The sequence below is a fragment of the Balaenoptera musculus genome, chromosome 3 (assembly GCF_009873245.2).
Source record: "Balaenoptera musculus isolate JJ_BM4_2016_0621 chromosome 3, mBalMus1.pri.v3, whole genome shotgun sequence".
NCBI classification, from domain to species: Eukaryota; Metazoa; Chordata; class Mammalia; order Artiodactyla; family Balaenopteridae; genus Balaenoptera; species Balaenoptera musculus.
The window spans coordinates 50,289,477-50,311,289 of NC_045787.1; the positions used below are offsets into that span (position 1 = coordinate 50,289,477).

At 36.1% G+C, this 21,813-nt stretch overlaps 1 protein-coding gene across 2 annotated transcripts in view; it reads left to right on the plus strand.

The window, feature by feature from the left end:
* CWC27 (CWC27 spliceosome associated cyclophilin) overlaps window positions 1-21,813 on the plus strand; it is a 228,681-nt gene that overhangs the window by 142,879 nt on the left and 63,989 nt on the right. The window lies entirely within an intron of this gene.

Sequence of the window (21,813 nt, forward strand, 5' to 3'; positions counted from 1 at the left end):
ACTCAGGTACACAAAAATGATTCCAGAAGAAAAAGATAATGGTTTATCTGCTAAAATGAAAGGAGGAAGAAATGTGCTGGCATGGAACAGAGAAATATAACTCTTCTAAAGAAAAAAGCAGACATTGAAACTCTTAAATGTTTAAAACAGGGCATCCTGTATGCTTTTCAATAAAAACCGGTGATAGCTGTGGTAAAATGTTTCATCAGTATGATTTCACTCCTAGGTCAAAAAAAAGATGGAAACAAGGGGAAAAAATGAAGTTAATGAATAAAACAAATGTTACCCCAGATCATGGCCCTAGATGTGTCTTACTAAGGAAAAATATAAGGATTATATAAAATATATTTATTTTCAATTTATTTTTATAAAGAAATTGAAGAAATTATCAAAATATTCATATGGGACAAAACATTTTTTAATTAACATTCAAATAGTGGCAAGCTTATTTTCACAGTCTGCAAAGAAGTTCATTGCATTTCACGGTCTGCATGGAAGTTCATTGCTAAATCTGCCTCAGCTTCTCAACATCCTGTGCTTACCCCTATGTTACCACTTAGAGCAAGGGAGTGTAATTATCTCTTTATTTACTAGTGTATATCACTATACAGTGAGTTTCTGAAAAACATGGCCCATCTTGATCATAGTTCATTTATTCAACAAATACTTATTGAGTGTGTACTATGTGCCACACACTCTTTGGACACTTTGGATACACCAGGTAACAAAATGAAGACCTCTGGAATCCTTTTAAAATGTATAAATATATCAAATCATCATAATGTACACCTTAAATATCTTACAATTTTATTTGTTAATTATACCTCAATAAAGCTGGGGTGGGGGAGGCAAAAAAAGACCTCTGCCTTAATGGATCTTTCCTTCTACCCATATTTGCAAAGTTACTGGCATATACATTGTAGATTTCCCATCACAGTCGTAAGATGTCCACACCAACTCTAAGCAATGTATCTTATAGCATCCAAGGCAAGAAGGAAAGGTAGATGCAAAAGGCGTTTCTCATCTTGGACCTTTCTCTTTATGGGAAAGAACATCTTTCCCAGAATCCCCTACCAGACCTCCCTTTGCATATCATTGGCCAAAACTGGATCTACTGGACTACTCTGTCAAAGAGGAGTGGGATTTCTTCACTGTAAGCAACTAGAAGAAAACATCTCTCACCACAGCTATGAACTCACCTGCATCTGTGCCATTTGCTTGCCTGTCCCCCTGTAGCTGTTCATACTCCTAGGCCAATTCCTCCACTTGTGCACTAGATCCTGCTGCCTCTTACCTACTTGCAGATATCACTCCAACAGTTCTCTTCTTTCTTTCCTACACCCTCTTTACTGGATCATTTACCATCAGCATGAAAATATGCAGTGTTTTCTCTATTTAAAAACAAAAACAAAAACAAAACACCTCTCTTGTCCCCATAGTTCCCTCCAGCTACTGCTCTTTAGCTCTGTTCCTCTTTCCAGAAAAACTCTATGAAAGAATGTACATGCCTGCCATCTCTAATTCCTCTTCTGCCACTCCCTCTTAAATTTACTCATTAGACCTTCATCCTCACAAGTCAACTGCTTAGCCCTTTTCTTAGGTGATCTATCACCAGCATTTTGCACTATTGATCACTTCCCCCTCTTTCAGTCACCTTCTTAGCCTTCAATTTCTTCTCTCTTTTATACTTACTTCTTTGGGGTGTCTTTTAGTCTCATGGATTTAAATATCATCTATATGCTAATAATTTGCGAAGTGTTTAGTAGGCATCTTAAATTTACCATGTCCCAAATTGAACCCCTGATCTTATCTCCCAAACCTGCTCCTCTTGAAATCTTCCCCATGTCAGTTAATTTTAGAGTCATCCTTGACTTCTCTCATTCTTTTATCCCTCCCATCCTGTTGATCAGTTAATCTAGGATATATAATCTGACCACTTCCACTGTTAACCACCCTGGTGAGAGCCACAATCATCTCCCACCTAGATTAGTGCATCTGTCTCTTAACTGATCTCTGTTTCTACCAGTGGCCTCTGAAAGTCTGTTCTCAACATAGTAGCCAGAATGGTCCTTTAAAAGTGTAAGTCAGATCTTGTCACTCCTTTTTTTTTTTAAAACCTACCGGTGGATTTCTTAAAAGCCAAGCCTCAGTGTTTGTCTACAAAGGTCTACCTAATCTGTTCCCCCACCTCCTTTATACCTCTCTCATTTCACCTACTTGTAGTTCCCTTTCCTTCCCTCTGTTCTAGGCACAGTAGCCTCTTTGCTGATCTGAGTACATGTTTGGCAGGCTTCCTGCCTCAGGGCCATTGTACATGCTCATACCCTATCTGCACTGCAGTTCCTCCAGACTTCCATATGACTCATCCCCTTACCTATCAGGTCTTACCCTCACTGAGGCCTTCTTTGACCACCTCTGCTTGGCACTCCCTTATTGCCCTTCCCTACTTTGTTCTTCTCTGTATTATCTTATCACCTTCTGATAGACTGTATGTTTTACTTATTTATTGATTTCTGTCTTCCCCACCAAAATTTTTGTCTTTTTTCTTTATTATTATCTCCCTAGCACTTAGAACAATGTTTGGCATGTGGTGGGCATTCAAAAAAAGATATTTGGAAAATGAGTGAGTGAAATGAAAGGTGTAAGATGAACTAACTGGCTTAAAACAGTCATGATTTGTCCTCTGATACTAGGCATTCTGTTGCCTAAACCAAATCTGGATTTTATTAGCAAAAAAGAAGGTAGAAGAATTATTACTTGGGCAATCAACTGTGTCTAACACAAGCCCATACTTGTGAATCACTTAGTGCCTTTTTCCTTTTCTCCTCCCCCTCATTTCTCTCTTATAAGAACCCATAAGGAAGGTAGGACAGGTGGTATTTTGCACAAGGAAATTATGGCTCAGATAAGTTAATTGATTTTTCCCCAAGAGCACCAACACAGTGGTAGGACCTAAATTGCCTGACAGCAACTGCAGTCCTCTTTCCATAGTGGTAATAGTCAATATCTCGTACAGTATTTTGTGGAGTACTGTGTAATCCTTCGTGTGAGCCAAGAGAGCCTTTACCTCCAGAAAAGTGATTATGAATCCACCTTTTTCTTTGCCTATTGTCTCAAAATGGAAAAAACAAGAACACTGAATATTTAATATGAGCCTATTCTTTTCTATATTTTGGATTAAAGTACTTTTGTAATAATTTATACATTAGTTACTGATATGTTATTTACTGTCAGTATGTACTTTTTACATAATGGTGTGCAGACTATGCTTTGCCATCAGATTCCTCCATATTTTGCCCACATGATTCCCTTTGCCTCCCCACCAGAAATCATCTCTTCCAGCAACTGTTCAAGCCAGAACCACAGTAAAAATATTCCAAGTGCTAAATAAAATTGTTATTTTTAATCAGTCAAGTAAGGTGAGCAGGCATAATTGTCACCTTTTTTGGTTAAGTAGTAGAGAAAAAGATACTTGTAAACTCTTTCACCTAGAAGGAATTATTTAAAGTATTGAAATATGCTGAGATACCAGTACATTAGCTGTGTATATATACATAGATATATACCATAAATTTGTACATATTATATAATGCATAACATAAAATAAATGCATATAATAAAATATCTAACACTAAAACTATCTTGAATGTGATTTAAATGTGTGTCAAATGTCCCTCTTTGGCATTTCAAAATGCATTTCTGAATTTTGTAGCTCCTTTTGGTGGACATCAGGGCCTTTATTTATCATTGCATTGTGGTTAAACATGTTCAGGTTCATAAAACTTGTGAAGAATAGTGTGATGGACATTCAGGTTTTCCATTCAGTGAAGAAGACACAGTGACTGCCCTTATGTTCTAACATGAGATTACAGGATGGAACAGATGAAAGCAGTTGGGGTTTCTTGGTCTGGGACTTGAGAATGAATACACCTATGCTGAGTTTAAGAAAGATGCTCGAGTGGTTAGAACTCTGAGCTTTCACTGCCAAGGGCCCGGGTTCAATCCCTGGTCAGGTAAGTAAGATCCTGCAAGCCATGTGGTGCAGCCAAAAAAAAAAGATGTTAATTATTGAAACTATTGTTTCCATTTGCCCTTACTAGCTTTTACAATTATAAAAGTTACCTGTTTCGGGTTTTACTTCTTTCCTGCAATTAGACAAGGAATTTCTTTTCCCTCTGATTTGTATATTGGCCTCATAGGTCTGTGGTTTTTGACTGGCATGATGAGTAGTCTGGCCTCTCAACTGACTAGGACTCAGCATTCTTGTCTTTACTATTCTTCTGATGCTTTCCCTGCTGATACAAAAGGACCAAACATAATCTTGCATGAACTAGAACTCAATTCATTTGCTAGTGTGCTTATCTATGTGGCCAGATATTATTTCCTTTACATTTTTATTTTTCATCTCAGCGTTTTTGAGTGCCTTCTTGTACACACTGGCCATTTATTTGACTTTCTTTCTTTGATCCTTTGTTTTCTAAAAACTAGAATCATTTTTTATATCAGGAACCTGTGATAGTCCATTTCAGCCATGTTTTCATATATCATCTTACTGCTACTTCCAAAAAAGGAAACATTCCCTCCAGCCAGCAACTGTTTCACCTTTTTCCTCATCAGTAGGGCTGGCACCAGTTCAAGTTCTGTCAACATTGTTCCATCAGATAAAGCTGTTGGTAACGTAAAGGATGAGAGAAGGTGGTATGTATGCACCTGATTTAGGCACCAAAGAGCGGGTTAACAGCATTCTCCTTGCTCCCATGTTAGCCTGAGTGCCTGTGCTCTTGCTTGAAGTCTAGTCTAATTTAGCTGTACCTTAGTGCTGAGAGTGACACTTGCCCATGCATGTATCAGCATCTGTCTGCTAATAGTTGAGTCACTTGGATAAGAACTCATGCTTTCTGGTTTTCATTGACAAAATGGTTAATAATTAAGCATTCGTACAGATCTTTATATAAACATCATTTTTAATAAGCTAAAAGCCTAATCAGAATATAAGCAGTATGTCTGCAATCTGTTATCATCTGTACTGTTTCACTAGCTATTAACAGAACTGGATAAGCTTCACTTTTAGAAAATGTTATGCAGCATGGAAAATTTCATTTCATCCAACAAAATGATGATCTTCTAGAAAGCAAGAAAAGAAGTGTCAGACAGAGCTATTCCCTATGGGTTTCCTCTCTTTGTGGAAAGAAATCTGGCATTACATGTAGAGTTTTTTTTAGATCCAGGAAAGGACTTTGGAGAGAGCCTTATAAAACATATCACTGTGTCCCAAGGGATAACCCTCATTCTGAACATTACCAGTCAACCATGCTGAATCACATTCTAGTTATATGATCAGTTTAGTCGTGTCAAGTCAGAAAGGATTTAGTTGAAAATCTCCAAACTCTGAATTCTCCCCATTTAGTATGGTCCTTGCCATTCTGCTAAGTGCTCAGGGATGCACAGAGTTTCCAGGCAGTTGCACCACCTTTATGACTTGTTTCATCTTTACCCTGCTGCCCTGGGCCACTTGTGAGTCTCTCAAAATCTTTTTATCCTGTTAGCTTAAGTCTTAAGCTAGAGGCAGGCCTAGACAGTAGGTTAGAGGTTAGAGCAGGGGTTTTCAAACTGTAGCCAGTAGTTCACTGGTGGATCATGAAATCAATAGTGTATCTTAATCAACATTTTTAATTTAACGGAATGGCACAGACCAGAAAACATCAGAGTGCATCACAGGTAGTAAGGGTAAATATTGTTTTATGAAATTTTGAAATTTTTTCATTATGTTTAGTAACAATACGAAATTGCCTTTTTTGTAGGTAAACAGAACAATAGAATGCCATTAATTTCATATGGTTTAACCTTACATATACAGTTTTATATATTAGCTGTGTATACCAAACCTATTTGTGTGCAGAGTTCAGATGAAAAACTTACTTCCTGTGCTAAGTCATGGTCCAAAAAGTTCAAAATCACTGGGTTAGAATAAATGTCTAATAGCGCTGTGCTAAGCCAGGAAAAAAACCCCACAGAATGCTTTTCCCTGGTTCTAAAATAGCTAGCCTCTGCTAGGTAGAATATGACTATTCATGAGAAACAGATACTTTATAATTAATAATCATACAGTATTAATAATTAATAGTCATAATTAAATAGTATTCATAATTAATAGACATTTCAAGTGCTCAATTTCTTGTACAGGTGAACTATAAGATTTAGAGACATTCAGAACAGTGAGAAATACTGTAATCAAAAAAGGTTCCTGATTGAGGGAGGTGAAATAAAGAAATGGGTCTGACTGGACGAGAGGGCATATTCTTATAACCTGCTTACCTCTGTGACATGAGTTAAGTAGTTCGATAATTTATAGAACCTTGAAGAAACATCGAAGAAATAACCTGTATAAGGGAGAAATCATGAATGGTACATAATTTTGATGAAATAAGATCAGAAAATAGTGTCACTTTGAAAACCCCTAACTTTAATTTGGTCATGGACCTACTGTTGGGAAGACTTTTGAAATCTCACTTTAGAGCTTATGGTACCTTACAAAACAGCTTTAATTTTACTTAGTATTTTTTGTTTCTTTTTGAGATTTGATTTTTCTTTTAAGAAATTTGGGGAATGTAGAAATTATAACCTCATGGAAATTTATTACTTTACTTAGCAAATAAAAAGTTTAAGATTTCTTAAAATGAATGTGAAATCCATGACCTCGGGGATAATTATTTCGGAAACTGTTTTATTGTCTAGATACCTAGAGGAATTTTTAGAGGAAAACATCATTTATCATGTATCAATGAGGGATTAGTGTTTGCATATTTTTCTGAATGAAAAGAATTAGATTTAGATCTCAAAATATTGCCATATCCTCAAAATAAGTCTGTTCTGTGTACATTTCTCTTGCAAATTCCACCTCTTTTACTAAGGTTTCTAGTCCACACCTTTTGTCCTACCGTGACCGTTTTAGCCACAATTTTTTCTGTTAGGCTATTTTAACAACCTGCTAACACGCTGCCAACAGATCTCTGTTGCTAATCTCAGATCCTGCCAATACATTCTGTGTGTGGCTTTTCTTAAACACAAACTTGATCGTGTGTCAATCCCCTTCATAAAATTATTTAATGGCGTCTCATTTCCTACAGGATAAAATCCTTTGCATGCCATACAAGGCCCTACATGGACTAAACTTTGCCTGCCACCCTAGTCTCATCTCTCACTATGGATCCTGTGCTGCATGCAGGCTAAATTTTTCTGCATACCAACCTATTTCCCACCCCAGCCTTTGTATCACAGCTCCCTCTTCCTGGAATGCTTTTTGTATGTAATGGATTTTGCCTCCATACTCAAGTTGTTATTTAAGATCATTTCTCTAAGATGCCTTTCCTGGTCTCTCCTTCATCACTAGACCGATGGTTCTCAAACTTTTCTGCACGTTAGAATCACCTGGAAATTCCAAAGCTCAGGAAGTGAGACTCAGGGTCAGTATTTTTTGAAACTCCCCAGGTATCTGGTCAAGATGGTTTAAATATTCATCCATATCTTCCTATAATTATTCTATTATTTTGTTTTTACTCTTAATTCCTTAAGCCACCTGAAAATTATTTTAATCTGTGATGTGGAGTGAGGATATAAGGTTTGTAGTTTAGCAGGTGAAAGATACAAATTACCAGTTACCAGTGCAGCATGGTATATATTCTCATGGTCTGAGGGAGCAAAGGAAAGGCAATTAAATCTAGAAGGCAACATAGCTTTCTAGATACACTAAGCCAAGAGCAAGATCATCAGTTATTGAGACCGTTAGTCTCCAAAAAATGTTTTATTACACCTGTAGAATAAAGTTTTTTGTTTGTTTATTTTATTTTTAACAGTTTTATTGAGATATAGTTCATATACCATACAATTCACCCATTTAAAGTGTGCAGTTCAGTGGTTTTTAGTATATTCATAAATCTCTCCAAACATCACAATTTTAGAACATTTTCATCATCTCAAAATGAAGATGTACCCTTTATTATCTCCTGCTACAGCCTTAGCCTCCCCTCCCTCAGCCCTAGGCAACCACTAATCTACTTTCTGTCTCTATAGGCTTCTCTGTTGAAGATATTTCATATGAATGGAATCATATAATATGTGCCTTTTTGTGACTGGCTTCTTTCACTTATCACCATGTTTTCAAGGTTCATCTGTGTTGTAGGATGTATCAAGCATCTCATTCCTCTTTATGGTTAAATAATATTCCATTTTATGGTAATACCCATTTTGTTTATCTCCTTGTCAACTGATGGACATTTTGGTTGTAAAATAGTGAACACTTCCAATATATATTTTAAAAATGTGTTCATGACTCATATGTAGGTACTACTCAATGAATATATTATGTACTATATATAACATACACAAAAAATAATAGCTTAAAAGATAACAACAAAATATAAATAGGATTCTTACATTTTTTTTTTTTTCACCTCTCAGTGGGTCATTTGTATTCTAGAAACCTCTCACTTTTACAGATTTTTGAGGCTACTGGTCCAGGTGAGTGAGTCAGCTGAATAAAGGTGTTCTAGACAGAAGATACAGTGCATGCAAATGCGTGGAAATGAGAGAAAGTATGGCACCTTTTCATGTCTTGCAAGTTGTGTATCTGGGACATAGAATAGAAAGGAATTTTCATGCAGTCATTTTTTACCCTCTCCCTGACTGTAATAATTTAAGGTTTAGTGAAAGAATATCTCTATTCTCTTATATATGTATAAATATGTATATATGTGTATATGTATATTTATATATATATATATATATGAACACCTAAGAAAGAATATTAAATAAAAGTTTTATCCTAATATGTAAGTCTATAGTTTTATTTTTACAGTTGACCCTTGAACAAGAGTTTGAACTGCACAGGTCCACTTATACATGGATTTTTTTTAATAACTGCATCCTACAGTTCTACACGATCTATGACTGGTTGAATCTGTGCAGGTGGAACCACAGATACAGAGGACTGGCTATAAAGTTATACTCGGATTTTGAACAGTTGGGGTGTTGGGACCGCTAACTGCCCACATTGCTCGAGGGTCAAGTGTACTATTTGGCAGTGTATATTCGACACTATATTATGATACTTTCTAGAAACAACCTTATAGTTTGGGCTTTTTTCAAATAATCTCAACCAAGAATTAGCAGCATTAATTTCCTATTTACCACTCTTTTCTGGTTTATTTCTGAACATCTTAGTTGCAGTATTTTCTGTGACTTAAGGAGATGGGCTGAGTCTGCTATAGGAAAACAACATCAAAAGTAAGTCCTTTGTACTTTCCCTTCTATAAAACCCATGGAGAAGTCCCTTACACTTTATTTCATATTGTGCTGAGTTGCATATGAAGCAAATATAGAAGAATAATTATGTTTGTTCTTACCAGTTTGGCTGTGGTTGAAGAGAAAATGGCCGTAATATTTATTCTGCTACAGCCAAAGACTTTGCTAGTCTGTGGTGTCTTGTGAAGATTCTGGGCAGACTATTGGGATAGAATCCAATCAACTTAGTTTCTCAGAAATATTTCTCAAGATTGGCTTGCTTATTTTTCTATTATTCACACTCATTATTCTGGGTATTTTAACAGCATATCACAGTGATTAATTTACTACATTATATACTCTTTTTTTAAAAAATACTTTTTATTTATTTATTTCATTTTTGGCCGTGTTGGGTCTTCGTTGCTGCACACGGGCTTTCTCTCTCTATTTGTGGTGAGCAGGGGCTACTCTTCGTTGCGGCACGTGGGCTTCTCATTGCGGTGGCTTCTCTTGTTGCAGAGCACGGGCTCTAGGCGTGTGGGCTTCAGTAGTTGTGGCGCACAGGCTCTAGAGCGCAGGCTCAGTAGTTGTGATGCACGGGCTTAGTTGCTCTGCAGTATGTGGGATCCTCCCAGACCAAGGCTCGAACCCATGTCCACTGCACTGGCCGGCGGATTCTTAACCACTGCGCCACCAGGGAAGTCCGACATTATATACTCTTAAGGCAGCAGTAATTAATACTGAGTTTACCATCTAAGAAAATAGAGACAAAGTATTTGTGAGGTCGACTCAAGCCTTTACTCCAGTGAGTGACAAAGCTGGAAACAGAATGTAGAATTGCTAACTCAAAATATTGAACGCAGTCCATTCAATGTGCTGGCTTTCTTTTATGACTAAGCCAAAGATTTTTAAAAATTAATCAGTGAGAATGTGTCTGTAATTCTGTTCTAATCCAAAATAAGAGGGTGAGAAATTTTCCACTTCACCAAGAAAAAAGTGTAAGATTGCTTTGGTAACGATTTCAGTTTATGAAATTAATCAGACAAACAAACTGAAATAATCCTTCTTCATTAAAGGATTAATTAATGCCATTTGAAAACTTAGGCACTTTTTAAATCATTATTTTTTTTTTATCCAGCAAATGTGTTTTTGTACTATAGGGTTTAGATACTTCAACTTTAGTTGATAAACCACCTTGATGAGTATTATATTTTGATTGTTTCCTGATCATTTTTTGGCTGTGGGTACCATATAAGAAATGTTCAGAGACATTAAGCCTAAGAAAGCACCTTATGATTACAGCTCTTCATGGTTTGAGACAAAGAAGACCAGTTTTTCAGCCTACTCTGCTTTGACACACTACCATTTCCCACTCTCAATTTCTTTCTTTAAGAATCCACTTTCCTCTGAAATATCACTTTCCTTTTTTAAAAAATTTATTCATTATAATAATATTTTATCAAATGCCAGAAAACATAAAGGCACTGTTTTAGGCTCTAGACACAAAATGGCAAATAAAGCAGAAAAGTCCCTGCCCTCAAGAAACTCACAGCTTGGATCCAACTTTGGCACCCTTTTCAGTGACAGCTCACTGACACTCACTCATCACATACTTTTTTTAGTTTTCAGTTTTTTCCAAAAGGATAGGTTTCCAAGTGTAATGCCCTGGTCTTTCTAGTGGCAGCTACTTCCTTACTGTATTTAAATGAGGTATTATTGATAAAGCATTTAGAATGACTGGCACATGGAAAGCACTATTTGTATAAGTGTTAGCTTATACAGGTAGAAGATAGGAGTAGCAAAGCATTTTCCATCCTACCAGCATGCCAGTAGATACTGCTTATTCTTAAGCAAATTCAGAATTATAGGTAAGCCTCATAATAAGAATGCTACCTTGAACATTCAAATTTGGAAAAATACAAATTGTTCTGATAATGCACATCACAAAAGGATTTTCCACATTTCTTCCAATTATAAGTTTTATTGGTCCTTTGAAAAGATTTAATATACAGAACTATTTTTTATTCAAACAAGTATGTTAATAAAATGAAAAATATTGTCTACTCCTTGCTTCTTCAAATGAGATTTAATCATTTGAAGGGAACCATAGCTATAAGTAGCTTATAGACATAAAATATGGTGCCCTGTATTCTCTGCCAAATAATAATACCTCCTACTTATATAACATGAATAGTTTACAAAATCCTGTCACATGCCTCATTACATTTAGTTCTGTAACAGTCCTGAGAAGTAGATTAAACAAGTATTATTGTGTCCATTTTGCAAAGAAAGAAACCAAAGTATTAAAGATATTTTGTACTCACCCTAACTTAAACAGCAGATTTGAGGAGTCAGGTCTTCTGTCCAGTACTCTTTCCGCTACTGTATAAAACTGCAAAGCATTGTTTCCTTTAAAAATAAAATAAAAGAAGCCACAAGCAATATGGCCTGTTAGCATGAAGCCAGAATCAGCAGGTTGAGGACTGGCCTACAATTCACAGCATCACCACGAAGACTGAGCAAGGTGACCCCCATCCAACTCACCCTCTAACCCCAGGTTCCAGAAAGTATATTTGGACACAGTCAACTTCAGACGGAGCATAGTTTGATTACCGTTTTTTCTACCCTCACTTCATCTCAAGATGTAGCTTGTTAGAGATATCATTAAAGATGGGGGTTGGGGAAGAAGGGGTAAAATCTGAACCAGATTATAGAACAGTCTAGGCAGGTAAAAAAAAAAAAATCTGAGGTACTGAACAGAGCCAGAAACACTGAGTATGGTCCTTTCAAATAATGGCTCATATTTTCATATTTAAATTAGAATATTCTGATAGATGTGGGAAATTTATCTTACCAGGATATTTTTCAAAGTTTCTTCCTAAAATAATTAGGGAGAAATTCCAACAAGATTTGGGGAGTCGGTTTATTTCTTTGTCTCTCTCTCTCTCTTACTCACTTGCCTTTGCTCTCTTGGTCACTGAACTTGGGAAAAGCATTGTTTTCATTGATTAAGAGAAGTATGGATGTCAGGAAACCTGGCACTGTAATTTTATTAACTAACTTAAGCTAGTACCATAATAAGAAAACACTCTTTAAACAAATTCTTAGAAATGAGTTCAAGCAACATAACAATCTAGGGTGGTTCAGCACACTTCATTTCATTTTCCAAAAGGCTCACAAACACTTGTGACCCGCAAGGTATATATAGATTGTGGCTCCTCCTGGAACCGAAAGTAGGGTCCGGTTGTTCACTGCTCAAAAGCCAATAAAAAAGCAAGGTTGGTGGAAAGGAAAGTTTGCTTTATTTCGGATGCCGGCAACGAGGGGTGGGGGGTACAGGGAACCCCCGTCAGAGGCCCACTCCCCGCCTGACAACCAGTGGGCAAGAGCTCTTACAGGCTGAGGGAGGCGGCTACAGTCAGCTCTGACAGGCATCTTGAAATTGATCATGGGTGGTCTGATCAGCGTCATCTTGATTGTTTGAGGTACAGTTAGTCTTCAGTTCCAGGGTCGGTTTGTTTCCAGTTCTTTGAGGCAAGTTCTCGGAATTGTGACAGCTTATGTCATGGCTACAGCCTGGTCCTCATGTAGTTAACTTCTTCCACCTGATGGGGCTTTCAGTATCTGTAAGACAGCTCACAAGTTCACAGGATATGGCTCAGAATATTATCTGTAGCCCTTGAGAAGGAACTAAAGGCCCTTGACTTTGCTTACTGACTAAACCATTATTGTTTTGTCCTGTTTGACTGCTTTTCTTTGCCTCTGCATTTTCTCACTTCTCTGATTAAACTTATTCTTTGGCTAAATTTCTTCCACAGACAAAAGGCAGGCTGCGGACATGGCCATGCAGACTATAGGGCCCTGCTCCATTTCACTCCTTGCTCCCCCTAATGAAGTTCAGATTCCTTACATGATCAGATTTTTATCTTGTTTTCCTTATTCCCCATTTTATTTACCCATTCTTCATTTTCACAAAACATTTTTCCTCTTCCTCGTGTGTATCCTGCACTATGTTGCTTTCATGCTTTGGTTATGTTGTCTCTTCTACCTGCTGTGGCTAAATCTTATTTCTCCTTTAAGGCCCAGTTATACTGCCACTTCCTCCACCCAACTTTCCCTCTTCCTCCTCTGCATAAATTTTATAAGTACTTTATCAGGACCTCTCATATGTCATTTGTACCACCACACAGTTAAAGAGTATGTCTTATCCATTTTCCAGCCTATAAGCTCCTCAACATCAGAACTGCCTTTGTTTCCCTCACTCTCATACATAACAGTGCCCCCCTCCATAACTGTCTGCAGTATAATAGGGTAGAAAAAGCATGAGCTTTGAAGTCTGACAGCCCTGATTTCAAATCCTTGCTCTATCATTTATTAGCCATATAACCTTGGGCAAGATACTTAACCTCTCTGAACCTCTGTTTCCTCATGCATAAAATGGAGACAATAATACCCCTTCTGTTGTTACAGCATTAAGTTAAGTGAGAAAGCAGGCAGAGAGTTCCTAGTATTGTATCTCAGACATGCTAGGTCTTAAAAACTGGTGATGGTGCTGGTAGTAGTGGTCGTACTTGTATTTTAGAAGCCACTTTATTGCTTCAGTTTCCTCAGTCACATAGAGAGCAGGAAGAATTTTCTGACATACCACACATGCAAGTATTTAAGGACTACTTTGAACCAGTTTGGAAACTGTCATAATTACTTGAAGAAAAGTACCTCATGAGTTTACTACAAAATAATGGAACCCTCCTTTAAGTACTGTTAGCAAGCATGATATTCTGCAGTGTTGAATTTGCTAGGTTAACCATAGCCTTAGGTGATTTTTAGATAGCAATTCTTTCTTTAGTGTTCTCCTTGATTGGCTTCATGAAATCTTTTTATCTTGAAGAATTTGGGGCTTTCTTCTTATTGCTACAACACAGAGTATATAATTTGTAGGTTCCACACCCAGAATGACAGGGCAACCTAGGGATGTTGTCAAAATGGCCATCAAACTACAAGAATTGTGGGTCACACCATAGGGAGAAATACAAAGCATGCTCTGTTGAGGGGCCTGGGGGCAACATCAATCAACCTTGTGCTAGTCCTGAAGTCCATGTGAGGGGGAATGAGGTAAAAGTGAACAGGAGCACAGACTACAGCCAACAGGTGGGAAGCTGGAGCCCCCAGAAGAGAAGCCATTCATGTCCCTCAGTAACTATTTATATATTGTAATTGTTTCTTGTGCTCATTATTAATAAGAATGGAGAAACATCTGATAAAAAGCTTATCAGAGAGTCTATACAATTAAAAACTTCATTAGTAAAAGATAAGACAATTAAGCCTAATTTAAATCAATTTAATGTTTAGTGTTCAGAACCTGTTTTTACCAATCTAAGTTCTCTTATCTCTTAATTCATTAGATAAGTTCACTTAACTTTATTTGAGTTGATTTTTAATATAATATATACTTTGTGGTAATTAATTTATGTGATATGACTATAAGTTATTACCAACATGGCTGCTATTTGAATTATAAACTCAACAAAGCAATATATAATACTCTTAAAAAAAAAAGGCAAAATTTTGTATTTGGAAAGGAGTGGGGCTTTCAAAACAAGTTTGTTTTTTTTTTTTTAATTACTAATATCTTAAGGGAAAGTAACAAAAGTAAAAATTAAGAAAACTTCTAATTGGAGAACTACACCTATATTGGATATTCATGCCATTTTATAAATGGTCACACTGTACTGTAAATGTACAGTCAGCCCTCCATATCCATGGGTTCCCCATCCACAGATTCAGCCAACCTTGGGTAGACCATATTCTGGGAAGAAAAAAATTCCAGAAAGTTCCAGAAAGCAAAACTTGAATTTGCTGCACACCAGCAACTATTTACGTAGCATTTACATTGTATTAGGTATTATGAGTAATCTAGAGATGATTTAAAGGATATGGGAGGATGTACAGGGAGGATATACATAGGTTATATGCAAATATAAGGAACTTGAGCATCCTTGGATTTCAGTATGGGCATTGGGGGTCCTGGAACCAATTCCCCACAGATACTGAGGGACAACTGTATAGAATTTCAAAGTGATTGTTAGATTGTAATGACATATATCTGCAGTGATTATGTACTACAAAGAGAAAGTACACATAGCAGTGTATATAGAGAGGAAACAACATTGGGTTATCAAAAAATCTGGTTTCTGATATTCCTAGCTTGGCACAATCATTTAACCTCGCTGAGCCTCAGTTTTATCATCTGTAAAATGAGCAAGTTATTACCCTCTAAGAACTTCTTAGTATTAATATTTTTGTCTTGTGATTCTGGACATACTCCTTTTGTACTAAATTTAAAACTTAAGATTAAATAGCCAATAGAATATGAATATATAGACCCCCCTAGATATGAACTATCATATATTCACTAGCCATCCTCCTGAAGTGCCTAATGGAAATATAACTGAAAATCAGTATTTTTATAGTTTATATTCCAAAATGGAATACAGTCTGAAATTGTGGATAAATTTAACTGTTTTATAAATTGTTACCTTCACATTTCTCAAATCAGCTAATAGAAAAACACAGAGGAAAATATTCTATATTTCTTTTTTTTTTTTGGTAATTATTTATTTATTTATTTTTGGCTGTGCTGGGTCTTCGTTTCTGTGCGAGGGCTTTCTCCAGTTGCGGCAAGCGGGGGCCACTCTTCATCGCGGTGCGCGGGCCTCTCACTATCGCGGCCTCTCTTGTTGCGGAGCACAAGCTCCAGACGCGCAGGCTCAGCAATTGTGGCTTACGGGCCTAGTTGCTCCGCGGCATGTGGGATCCTCCCAGACCAGGGCTCGAACCCGTGTCCCCTGCATTGGCAGGCAGATTCCCAACCACTACGCCATCAGGGAAGCCCCTATTACTTTCTTTTGAGAATTATTTTAAGCTCCAAAATAACATGAAGAAATGAGTCTAGGATGAACAACAGAGAAAGAAAAATTAAAAATTTGTGTAAATGTAGACACGTCCACTTAACGTTCGGTGCTGAAGCATACCTCAATGTTCAACGTTCAAGCATATTACTTCATGTAGTCCCTAAATTATTTAACCACTTTTGACTAATTTTCATGAAGCTACAGAGGCTTATTTTGACCACCAGATGGAGCCAGCATTGTTTGATTTGTAGAATTAAAAATATGCTGAAAATAAAAATAGGTTAAATGAAATTAATAAATTGCAGAAAACTTTTAGCCCAGTCTTTGCCTAAACTTCTGCCTACTCTTCATAAATGTGCATATAGATACCTCCATTATATAATTTCTTTATTGTGAATTAGTTTTATTTGAGCAGTTTTCCTTGATAGAGAAACCAGTTTTTCTTTATTCACCTTTTAAAGATATCATCTAAGCACTTTCAATTATCTTCAAAACAAAATTAGTACAGGTTCACTCAATAAATATTATGGATTATAACTATGAATATATTATATGTAGGCTCTCATTTTTATGTCACAGAATATTCCCACTGTTACCATTTCTATAATGGATTTTCTTACTAAAACAAACCGAAAAACAGGCATTTTGCGGTGGAGGATATGTAGTTTATCCCCAGTAGCTCCTCAAGGAGATGAAGCCTCAATGAATGGCTACATTCAGTCAATGGCTACAATGAATGGCTGCAGCTGTTACAGGGATTCTACTCAGAAAGCTCAGTGCTCAAGGGCTTAATCAGGGATAATTGCCTTCAAGTTGACTTTTACTCCTCTCACCTCTATTTAATAAGTGTCAGAAATCATCTAATTCCTTACAACTCAACTTAATTAGGCAGCTATCTACAGAAAAAGTATTTGTACACTAGGGGCCTAACCCCCTACAAGGCCCTCAAGGAGCCATTCTATCCAGCAAGAGCTATAAGGCAACCATGCACACTGTTGTAATTTAAGATCTAAAAATGATCACTCTGTTCATTTGTCCATTCAGCTACTATTTATTGAGTACATACTATATGCAAGGAATATACTAGTCCACAAACAGGGCACTGTCCCTGCCATTTGAGTTTATAGCCGTGGGGGGCAGTACAAAGAGGTAGTTCTGATATAATGAAGTTAGCAGCTACAAAGTGTTTAAAAATTCAAATGAGGACAATATATGATTAATTATGGAGAATCAAGAAAAGCCATAAAGAACTCTTTCTAGGAAATTATTTTCATTAACCCACTGTTTGGCAGACTGCACTTCCCATTTATTATGGTCTGGGAGGAATTCAGGGCCTTTTTTTGGTAGGACTTTATTTCATCAGGACACATCCAGTATGGTGACCTGATGCCTTTTTATGTCAGATTGGAATATTTTCTTCTAAGTTTTCTTGTATTTCAGACATGAAGAAGAAATAAGCAAGCTGGTTAATAGGTTGTACTTTAGAGCTAGACTGCATGGTTTCTTATGCTTGTGTTTATAATCCCTGAGATAAGTTACCTAACCTCTTACTGCCCTAGTTACCTTATCAGCAAAATGGGGTTAATAATATGACTTCCTCATAGGGTTGTTGGTTATGAGGATTAAACAAGTAATTCAAGGTACTAGTATCTGGCACATAGTGAGTACTTGAAATGTTAGCTATCATGTTAGCTATTTTCAAGTCTGGTACTTTTCCTACAATTAATTTAAGATCTGGTATATATAAAATTTGATTAAAACATACTTTGTAGCTTCCAGAAAGTATGATGAGATACAGAGTATGATGAGATGTCAGTAGCTTTGGTATTTTTCTATATCCACTAAAGTCTGTCCCTTTTGTTTTCAAATGTTGTTTACTATTATCACTAGTAAACAACATTTACCTTTATTTATATAAAAGTTTTTATTTATTTTGGGAATTTTTCAAAAATTTCCTTGAAATAGTGGATCTAGATCTATTTAAAATCATTTATAAGTAGCTTTATTAACAGTTTCTGACACATAATAATCGCTTACTAAAGTTTTTTTAAAAATGAATGAATGTGCAGCTACTTGAAGCTTTTAGCTCCTTGAGCTCTGGTACTGAGACAGTAGAGGGTATAAGCCCTTTTATCTATAAAATGAGATTTGTAATAGATGGATACCATTGGTTCATTAGCTAAGTAATCAATAATTGAGTAGTCATCACTTCTTTATGCTCAGAACGAAAAGGTTTTGTAATGAAGAGATTCAAGTGGAGCAAAGATTATGTTTCTGACTAGTTCTTAGGGAAGAGTTAGAGACATTCTTTATAACATGCAGGGGGAAAAGTGCAGTATTGAACCTTTAGTCTTACTACAGATCGTCACCAAAACTAGGAGTCAGAACATAAGTTTTAGCCCAAGTTCTGCTGCTAATCCACGTGGGACACTAGCTAAGTTCTAGTGCTCTAGCAAACTGACGCTCTAGTAGTAAATTGATGGTTATAGCGTTGTTGGACATTCTTGTCACCAAACCCTTTTATATATATTTCCTAATATTATCTTAGAGGTCACTAAGATATTAAAATTTTTTTATTCTAACACTATAACATAGGTAAGCTTTAACTCCTCTCTAGGTGGCTAATATTCTACCCAAGAATCAGCAACGTAATACTTACAATCAATGGCTTGATTTCTTAACTATTTTTACATATATTATGTTTATTTTACTCTTTAGATTACTTTCTAGAATGAAAAGCCTGCATCATGTATGCTTTAGATATCATTCATAGCATTTCCTAGAGTGTCAGGCATGTGGGCAACACTTACTAAATTTTATTTTCTGAACTGAAGTTTTAATTGAAGACAGTAGGGCACAGTGTGGGATTTTAGTATCATAGAGACCTGGGTTCAAGTTCCAGCTTTAGTATATTCTAATTGTGGTCTTATCCTGTTTCCTAATTTGTAAAATAGGTTTATAGATACTTTCTTCATGGATAGTCAAAGAACCTTAGCGTGGTACCTAACATATAGTAGGTTTTTAGTAAATGTTCTTTTTTCCCCCATTCTTCATTCCTATTTATTTAGCATATATTTTATAGAAATTTCAGTTAATAACAAATAGTTGTCATACTGTGTCATTATTTATAAATTATCATCCAGCATATATTGAGATTTTTAAGAAAAGCAGAAGTAGAGTACTCTGTACTTAAACTGATTTTTTTCAAACTCCTTTAATATTTTATTAGCTAGTTTTATGTGACTAAAATCATCCAATCAGTTATTCAATTTTTGTTTATTCAGGGGCATTCAAATACATGAGAAATGAATGTGCTACTTCCTGTTCTGGCAACATGGACTGAGTTAAGACAGAACTTTCTCCTTCTACAAATATATAGAAATTCTGGATAAAATATGATCCAGCCCAATTTAAATACTTAGCTAAGCTTGAAAGATACAGAGAAGGGGCTGGCAGGGTGAGGGAAAGTGAAGGGGTGGGGGGGGCGGGGAGAAAGAGAAGATAAGAAAGAAAAGAAAATTCCTACGTACCAGAAACAAAGGTGAGGCATAACCAGAGTATCAGGTGGGCAAGTTGACACTATAGTTGCCCAGGGGGATATTGGAACCAGATGTAGGCTCTGATAGCTAGAAGCTGAGGTTTTAATCTCACACTTGGACAGAGATATAGTCTTGGATCAAGAGAGGAAGGAACTAAAAAAACTGTCCACCTGGTCAGGAAGGCCACAAAGAAGCATGTCATTTTTCAGAGCTATATGTGGGAGGAAAAAAAAAAGTCTATCATAAAAAAAATCAAAACTCTAAAACTCTACAAGGCACAGCTATAAAGTCTGAATGTACACTGCCTATATGGTACAGGAATCCTAAGCCAGGAAATTAACTTGGGGAAAAAATGGCTGTGCACTAATGGAACCCCTTAATTTCCTGGTAGAAACAAATGCAAAAGCTCTCTGTAGGACTCCTTACATAATCCTGGGTGCCAAGGATTCCTATGGAGCATGATGAAGATGTAGCTCTAGCTGTAGGTACACACACAGTCAAAAATTAGAAAACACATGGGGAAATAACCATTCTGGGGAGAGAGTCAGAAGACATAATAGAAGGATCCCCAAGAATAATCTGAAAGATAAAACATAACAAGTGTCTAGAATTTTAAGCTATGATTATTAAAATCAGTGACTCAGTTTATATCTTAAAAACTGATTAGATACAACTAAACAGAGAATTAGTGAACTGAAATATAGAGCTAAGGAAATTACTCACAGTGTTGAGAAATAAAAACATGAAAAATGAATGTGCTGTGAACATTTGATCACAGTATAAACAGAAGTAGTTTATACTGATATGATACACCCAGTTAGGAAATAGAAGAGTTGACCATATTTTTCACACAGTTGATTTTGTGCAGCAGATATCATTGCATTTGACTCTGTGTACCATGTAGAAGTGTTTGGGTTATAGTTTCCATGCAGTCCAGATGGAACCTTAGCAGGCTTAATCCTGGTATCACAGATGTATATAATGAAAGGTCAGCTGATTTCACAGCTATTCTCAAGCTGTTTGCCTATTCATTTTGGCTAGAAATAAAAACAGGAGGAGAGGAAAGACATCCTAAAGCCAGACAATTAAAAATCTCAGAAGACTAAGAACTAGAGAACCCATTGTGAAATGATTACCACAGTCTAGCTAATTAACATATCCATCACCTTACAGAGTTACAGTTTGTGTGTGTGTGTGTGTGTGTGGTGATCAACTTTCTTAGCAAATTTTAATTATACAATGCAGTATTATTAACTGTAGTTACCATGCTGTACATTAGATCTCCAGAACTTTTCTGTCCCACATAATTGAATCTTTGTACCCTTTGACCAACATCAAAATCATATTAGGTAAACATAAAAAGACTACTTGTTTCTTAGTTCACACATTTTTTTTAACTAGACAATCTCTTGAACAAAATGACTGATTATTAATACATTACACATTACTTATTTTCCTCAAACTAGGTAACAAAGAGGCAAGCAACAAACCAAGGCTTGAATAGAAAGATTATTGGTATTCTTGATTTCAGCTGGCTCATCTTGGTTTGCCAGCCAAAGATGAGAAGAGATAGGTTTTTGGGTTTTTTTTTCCTTAAATCACAAATTTTCATTAATATATATAAATGTAACATACTGTAAAATATTAGTACTTTTTTTTTTTGAGGCAAACCTGTATTCTGTGAACCCAGATGTTAGCTAATCTTTGTTTGTATGGAATTATTGCAGGATCAAATCCATAGATTTTTTTTTCTAATTTCTAATTTAGTAAAAATTATTTCTATCTGCTCTAGGTAACTGTCCTGATTTTTTGTTAGATATATTTATATTTTATGATGCCATTAAATTGAAATTGTTTGTTGTTGTTATTATTTTAACTGGGGAGCAAAAGTGGCAGGTAATTGGAAAATCAACCAATATTGAAAGATTATATCTTATAAGGCAAGAGAATAATGTAAAATAGTATTGCTGAATTTTAGGAATACCTTACTTATTTTAAAAGTGAGATGGGGGGAGGGTTAGGGGGAGGGATAGTTAGGGAGTTTGGGATTGACATGTACACACTGCTATATTTAAAATGGATAA